The 6434-nt window shown below is 42.7% G+C and overlaps 2 pseudogenes; one reads left to right on the top strand and one right to left on the bottom strand.

Annotated features, from left to right (window-relative positions):
- Nucleotides 1-101: 101 nt before the first annotated feature.
- On the bottom strand, nucleotides 102-668 carry LOC101567176 (annotated as a pseudogene).
- Nucleotides 669-3986: 3318 nt separating this feature from the next.
- The window catches only part of LOC101566783, a 4096-nt pseudogene continuing 1648 nt past the window's right edge, over nucleotides 3987-6434 (top strand).

The raw sequence follows: 6434 nt of genomic DNA, 5'->3' as shown, positions 1-6434 counted from the left end.
GAGGGGGCGGGCGAGGGTCCGGCCCACGCTGCGCCTGGGCTGGGACTGGTCCCGCCGGTGCAGGGTAGCAGGAAGCTCTCCACACACTCACCGGACCTGGGCTAGGACTGGGTCCTCCCATTCATTTTTTCAATAGCTCTTTCAGCGGCTTTCTGGGTCTCAAAATGTACAAATCCATACCCCTTGGAACCATTTTCATCACAAACCACCTTACATGAAAGTATGTTTCCAAAAGCAGAAAATGTATCATACAGTGCTTTATTATCAATGGATTTGTCCAGATTTTTAATGAATATGTTGCCTACTCCACTTTTGCGAAGTGATGGATCACGCTGAGACCACATGATGCGAACTGGCTTGCCCTTTATAACATCAAAGTTCATGGTGTCCAAAGCATGTTCCGCGTCTGCCGGCTGTTGGAAGTTCACGTAGGCATAGCCCAAGGAGCGGCGGGTGATCAAGTCCCTGCAGACCCGGATGGAGAGGATGGGCCCCGCGGGCTGAACTTCTCCTAGAGCATCGCCTCGGCCATGTCGGAGTGGAGATCGCCCACGTAGGGCGAGGCCATGGGGTAGCTGGGGGAACTGGGGTTAATCTCGGCACGACTGCCCGCAGGGCCACAGGCCACGACCTTTCCGAGAGCAGGAGAGCGGGTGCAGGAGCCGGAGCCGGGGGCGAGGGGAGCGGGGGCAAGCTCGGAGGGACAAAAATCAACCCGAACCAAAAACTACTCAAGGGCCGCAGAACGGGTCGATCTACTGCTGTGGGCGGCTGCCTGCCGGGAGGGGAGGAGAGGCTTGCGGTGTGGGTCTGATCGGCGGGAAGGCCTCGGTCTCTGGGTTCCTTCTTGGAGCTGCTGCGGGGCCGCGGGCGGGCGGGTCGGTCTCGGCTGCTTCACCGGGTTATTTTATAAAAGAGGAAGAAAAGAAAAAGTCTCCGGGTGGGGAGACGCTGATTTTTTGTAAATTTTGGGGGGGTTTTAAAAAGATTTTTTTAATTTTTTTTTTTGATTTTTTAATAATAAATGTGTGTTCTGAGCCCGGAGCACACACTCCGCACTCTCAGCACTAACCGCCAGGGAGAAGGGGCTACATTCTCTTAATGAATAGAATGATTTGTTCTAATGGTGTTTGTAAATAGGATCTCAAGTCCGCATCTTGTACAGCAATTAACCACTAAGAAGATTGTATGCAGTGTGTTAATTATTGAAACTGTTCTAGCGATTTGATTTGAAACTCTCATTGCTATTTGTTTATCAATAAAATTCTGAAAAAAGAATGATAAAAAATAAATAAAATGGCAAATAAAAATAAATAAAATGTCAAGAAAAAAAGGAAAGGGCTGGATAAGGATTAAATTAATGAAGAAACAGATTTTCTCTAAACTCAAATGCCTTTATTTTGACAACTGTCATCAACAGATGCTATCTTGCCTCAGGAATTCTAAGTTATCAGCCTTCAGCCCACAGCCAGGGGGTGCATATCCTTCCATATATCTCCCTGTTCTTGAAGCAAAGTCACACCAACGTCAGGACTGGAGCATTTTTTAATCACATAGTTGGGCCCCTCATGATCTTTCACATTGTCTGATCCCCCATAATAGACTGTCCTGGAGGATGCTATGTAAGTTTCCTATTTGGGAACTGACTCAAGGATAACTCTGTAAGGTTCCTAATTATAAGAACTCTCAACTCCAAGGAATTTGTCTTTACCAGGATGTCCTAGGGACTGATCAGTTTGGGAACCAACAAGAAGTTTCCCTGTAAGGTCACATGAATCAGCCAGGGACTGACCCAGGAAAGGGCCCATAAGTTATCCACAACCTAATTTTTATTTCTCCTGTCTACAGACCTAAAATGGGAAACACATCTAGTTCATGTGATTCCCCACTTGGATACTTCCTCAGACACTAATAATTTTGACCTTTGACCCTTCAGAAAGAACATTTTATATTCCTTTATAATAAGGCATAGCCTATATACCCATGGGTATATAGGAGCAAAAAAGAAGTGGCCACTCTGGCTGCCTAACGTATGACAACATACTTTTACTAGAAATATTTTGGGAAATACAAGGAAAATTGTCAGAGGTGTCTTCACTCAAGCCTTTATGATCCTGTAACAAAGACCTGATATTTGCCCTAGAACTAACCCTCCTTCATGAGCCGATGCTGCTGAGGAGTTCCTCTTGTCATCCCCTCATCCCCACAGGCTATTTATCATTTAGCACGTGCAGTATCGTAAGGACATAAAGACCACCCACTGACACCTCCAATACCAGATCTGGGTCTGCTATTATAAAGTCCCAGATTCAGAGAACAGGATATCTAAGCTTTTCCCTCTTATACCCTTTTGAGAAGTGACAGACACAGATGGTACTGTCCAAGTTCAAATCCTGTTTTTAATTATGGACATACAACAATGCAAAGAGAAAGTATGTAAAGTTTCTAAGCACTCTGATAAGCTTGCTGATTGATTCCACATACTAACAATGGCTTATGCCCCAGTAAGATGTCCAACAGGCATAAAACATAGGCATATCATATACAATATTAATGTCACAAAATGGGAAATATGGAGGAAAATAAATCTAAATATTCTTAATCTCAGAAATACATTCTTTTTTTAAATTTTTTTAACATTTATTTATTGTGTGTGTGTGTGTGTGTGTGTGTGTGTGTGTGTGTGTGTGTGGCCAGCTCAGCCCACCAGGGGGCGCAGCTGGCTGGCATGTGGTGCTGGGGGATCGAACCGTGGTCCCTGTGCTTTGCCAAGCTTGTTCCAAGTAGGTACTTTAGACCACTGAGCCATCTCTCCAGCCCCAGAAATACATTCTTGACTACTCTGAATTTCTATTTCACTTTTGGTCTTATTTTCACAACTTTTTTATGAGCAGAATATATTTATTGAGGAAAAGTAATCTCCTGTCTGAGAGAGGGACAGGAGAGGAGCCTGAGCAGGTGTTCCCCCAGATCACAACCTTTAACACTACCTTCTCACAGGCACAGTACCTGGTCTCCCAAGCCTTCTGAAAGCAAGTAGAAATTTCACAACTCTTACAAGCTGCACACCTGCAAAATCATCACCATTTGGATGACAAGGTCTGCTGCCAGCTACAACAGTAACAGCCACCATTTATTGTCATACCATAGTGGCCATTGTTTATCTGGATGGCTGAACCTAGTGAAATGAAACCTGGCAATCTAATTCCCAAGGATGCCTTTCTGGAGCATGGTGACCCAGGGATCTCTTCTCAGATGAAAAGCTTTAGAACTTTATACCTTAAGCCTGAAATGAATGGGTTTTGCTGATTCCTGCAATGCCAGCAAGTCATATTGATATAGGGGAATAAAACACCCAACCTGAAAGATACTTTCACCCAGTTCGTGTTCTACAAAAGTGAACAATGAATTTTAGGGACAACAGAGATTAAGAACAGAATGTATTTACCGGAGGGGGGGGAACTCTTGTCCAGGAGAATAGAAGGGAGGGAGGGCCAAGTAGCTCAGTGGATTAAAGTGCCTGCAAGCAGGTGCAGGGGCCAGGGCCTGCCATGCTGGCCCCACCCCTGAGGCACGCTGAGATGGAAATTGAGACTGGGCATGGTGGTGATTGAGACTGGGTGTGGTGGTATGTGCCTGTAATCCCAGCTGTAAACCGGGGGATCACTACGAGTCCAGTCCAATCTAGTAGTGAGACCCTGAACACCCTACAGACCCAGAGAGAGAGAGAGAGAGAGAGAGAGAGAGAGACAGAGACAGAGACAGAGACAGAGAGACAGAGAGTGAGAGAGAGACAGAGAGACAGAGACAGAGACAGAGAGAGACACAGAGACAGAGACAGAGACAGAGAGACAGAGAGACAGAGAGAGACAGAGACAGAGACAGAGAACAGAAGAGAGACCCAATTGGGTTGTCCCCACATCTGTCTTTTACAGGGATTTTAATAGAGCAAAACCATGTGGTGAGGTGGGTCTAAGGTGGGGAACATGGGAACAAACAATAAGATTACAAGTACAATTGCTCAGGTAAAATTGGCTAAATGCAGGACCAAATAGGGAAGTGAGTCACAGAGCCAGAGGACATGGATACAGAACAGGGGATTTCCTGTAGGGGCTGGGTTAGTGACTTTTCTAGATTTCCTCAAGGGGGAAGATCTATTTAGAATATCAATCTTGCATGCTTATCTTTAGGGAGGTATGCATTTGTTTGATCTCTTTCTTGCAGTCTGGCCCACAGTGGGAGTGTGTCTGTCTCTCTCACTGTTGCAGTTGTGAGGTATCAGACCTTATATACTGGCTCCATCTGAGAACTTGGTCCTGTTTGACTGCCTATGATATTTTTATCTAACTTAGCTGCCTGCAACATGTCTGATTGTCCTGATGTAAAACATTTAGCTTCTTTTTAATCCTGTTTTTAGAAACCAAACTCTTCTCAACCAAAACTTTGCTGACTTTCTCTCTGGCAAAATTGAAAACTTTTTAAATTGTGGTCTTTGCTCCTTTCTTCACAGTATATTTTACTAAAGCAGCAAGTGTTATGCATGTTGCATCCTAAACATTGGGATTTCTTGGAACTTTCTGCAGCAATTTAATGAGACATATTTTTTACTCTGAGACTCAGGACATAAACAAAATGCAGTTCTTCCAGAATGTAACACACATGACCTCCAGCACCCAAATGGAGTCCTGCCTAAATGAAAAATTCTGAGTCCAATTTATACAACATGCATTTTTATTAGCATTCTGGTCTTCTAAGATCTGACTAGTATCTCACAACAATTTTGGGTTCAACATCCTGGGGCTTCTTCTTGGTTTGGGTGCCAGGAATTAAACTCAGGACCTTGTGATTGCTACATAAGTGCTGTGCCACTGGGCTACATCCCCAGCCCCCCCCTTCAGACTTTTCCAAACTTCTCTCAAGAACCAGTTTTGAAGGCATCTGAACCACATGGTCAGGTATACGCATAGCAATGACCCCATGTTTCTGATACCAAAATCTGTCTTACTCACTTTCTCATCATTAGGACACAATAGCTGACATGCAAAATTTAAAGAGATTTCTTTTGGCTCTTTCTATAGCTGGCTGGCTCCAAGGCAGGAAGGCATGGTGGAATTCCTTGGCAGAAGAAAACTTCTCATGTCATGGCAGCCAGGTAGCAGAGTGAAGGGAAGCACAAGGGAGGAAAATGCATGCTAAAAACTCACACTCCCAGCCACCTGCCTCTTGTGACCAGGTTCTACCTCCTAACATTTTTTTCTTTTGTACTCAGGATTAAAGTCAGGATGTTGCACTTGTGAGGTAGGCGCTTATGCTGCTGAGCTACATCCCTTGCTCCTAACAACATATTTACCTATAGAATCCCCATAATTCTATCCAATTCCAGATGCTCTGCCTATGAGCACATGAAACTCTTTGGTGAAAATGCTGTATAAATCACAATAGCAAATAAATAAACTAGTGATACATCTCAAGGTCCTAGAAAGAAAAGGACAGTCTGACCTGATAACAACAGAAGGAAAGGAATTATAAAAATCAGAGTGGAAATTAATAAGATTGAAGCTTCAGAAAACAATACAAAGGATCAATAAATCAAAAAGATTGTTCTTTGAAAGGGTAGGGGTAGCCATGGAGGCAGCTGAATGGAAAGAGGAATAAAAAAAGATCAATATGTGATATATATATATATATATATATATATATATATATATATATTACAAACAAGATGAATGCTATGAATACTATGAATCATAAACATTCACTAGTAAAAAAATGAGAAAATAACCAAAGGCTCATCCTACAGTGGAGGAAGAATAATGAATTAACCCTGCTTTGTTTACAGAGAATTTTTTTTTTGGTACCAGGGATCAAATTCAGGACCTTGTGCTTATCAAGCAAGCACTTATTCCACTGAGCTATCTCCCCATCCAAGACAATGTTAAATGAGCATTCAATCTACAAATTCTCAGCAATGGCGAAAATGTAGGTATTATGAGTTGATGTCTTCTAGACTAATTTCACTTGTTATTGGTCAAAAGAGACAACAGAAAATGCGAGAAACACCCTGGACATTCAGAAGAACCACTCAGTCCTGTTATTCTTATGTAAAATACAGTCTCACAGAATACCAACCTCAGACAAGATTAGTCTGAGACTGAGAAAATGAGATAAACCAAAGTGAGTTCAGAATTTTGTCCAAACACAGAGAAAAATAAGTACTATCCACAATAACAAAATCCCTCCTGTTTGTTAAAATGTTTGCTACTTCTTCCCAAATTACAGTTTATTTTCTCTCTAGTATCTCTTTTCCACAGATAAGATTTACTAATATAAGTAGTGATAAAATTGCCCTTGCTTTCTGATGACACATAATCTAGAGCAAACTTCCACTTCTTCAAAATTTCTTCTGAAAGGACAAAAGAAAAAAGGGGGGAAAA

The sequence above is a fragment of the Octodon degus genome, unplaced genomic scaffold, assembly GCF_000260255.1.
Source record: "Octodon degus isolate 3935 unplaced genomic scaffold, OctDeg1.0 scaffold00211, whole genome shotgun sequence".
In the NCBI taxonomy this organism is placed as follows: Eukaryota; Metazoa; Chordata; class Mammalia; order Rodentia; family Octodontidae; genus Octodon; species Octodon degus.
The sequence above is the reverse complement of the archived record's forward strand: the minus strand, read 5'-3'. Positions and strand labels throughout refer to the sequence as shown.